Consider the following 843-nt stretch of genomic DNA (forward strand, 5'->3'; position numbering starts at 1 on the left):
GTCCTTTTCCATCTTCTTTTATTTAAACTTTTCTTGGGAACTTCCACAGGCTGATAAGGTGATCGCAATATTGAAGGAAGAGAAGACGGGGGACATTCGCGATAGGGACATCTCACAGCAAGAACTTGTGAGTCTCTTACTACCTCTAGAAACAAAATTAGATTCTCTCAGTCCTCTCCGTAAATTTGCTCAACAATTTATTATCTTTCATGTATAGATTCTTCTGAGAAGGAGAGCTGCTTCCAAGGTTCAGGCTGGCTTCCCCACCTTCTTTGTGGTCTTCATCTTGTTCGTAGGAATTGCAATTGGATATCTTCTACGGCCATAAAGTTATGCGAAATGTAAACAGAGCACCACCACACTGCTTTGTCCAGAACCTGCAGTGCTGCCATTTTTGAGTTTGAGCATCATCTTCTTCATATTATAGCTTCGTTTGGGATGGTTTTTTTACTGCTTTTTGAAGCAGCTTTTTAGTACTAAAAAGCTGCTTTAAGAAGCAGTAAAAAGCCGTCCCAAACGAAACCTATATTTAGTAAAGTGCATCTGCCTGAGTTTTTATTTCTGCTTTACTTTCACAGTTATACTTAAACCGGATCAAACACATACATGTGTACCATACATCTTTGTTTTTGTAAAGGATATGTTCAGTACTCCTTTACCTACTCTTATATATATATATATTCATTCTTGAAAAAAATATTTTATATATGCTAATTTGGTATTTAAAGAATACATTTTGATTCAAATAAATAGGGGGCTTTAAATACATACAAAGTATTTATTTTTTATTTATATAGTTAACATCTAAATATTGTGGGCTCCGAAAATTCGGCCTCGGCCTCC

At 35.8% G+C, this 843-nt stretch overlaps 1 long non-coding RNA gene across 1 annotated transcript; it reads left to right on the forward strand.

Moving 5' to 3' along the window:
• On the forward strand, positions 1–653 carry LOC110103669. Its single transcript, XR_002303979.2, has 2 exons — positions 1–127; positions 218–653. It is a non-coding gene; the product is annotated as an uncharacterized LOC110103669 (long non-coding RNA).
• The last annotated feature ends 190 nt before the right edge of the window (positions 654–843 follow it).

Source organism: Dendrobium catenatum, unplaced genomic scaffold (genome assembly GCF_001605985.2).
Source record: "Dendrobium catenatum unplaced genomic scaffold, ASM160598v2 original_scaffold_11292, whole genome shotgun sequence".
In the NCBI taxonomy this organism is placed as follows: domain Eukaryota; kingdom Viridiplantae; phylum Streptophyta; class Magnoliopsida; order Asparagales; family Orchidaceae; genus Dendrobium; species Dendrobium catenatum.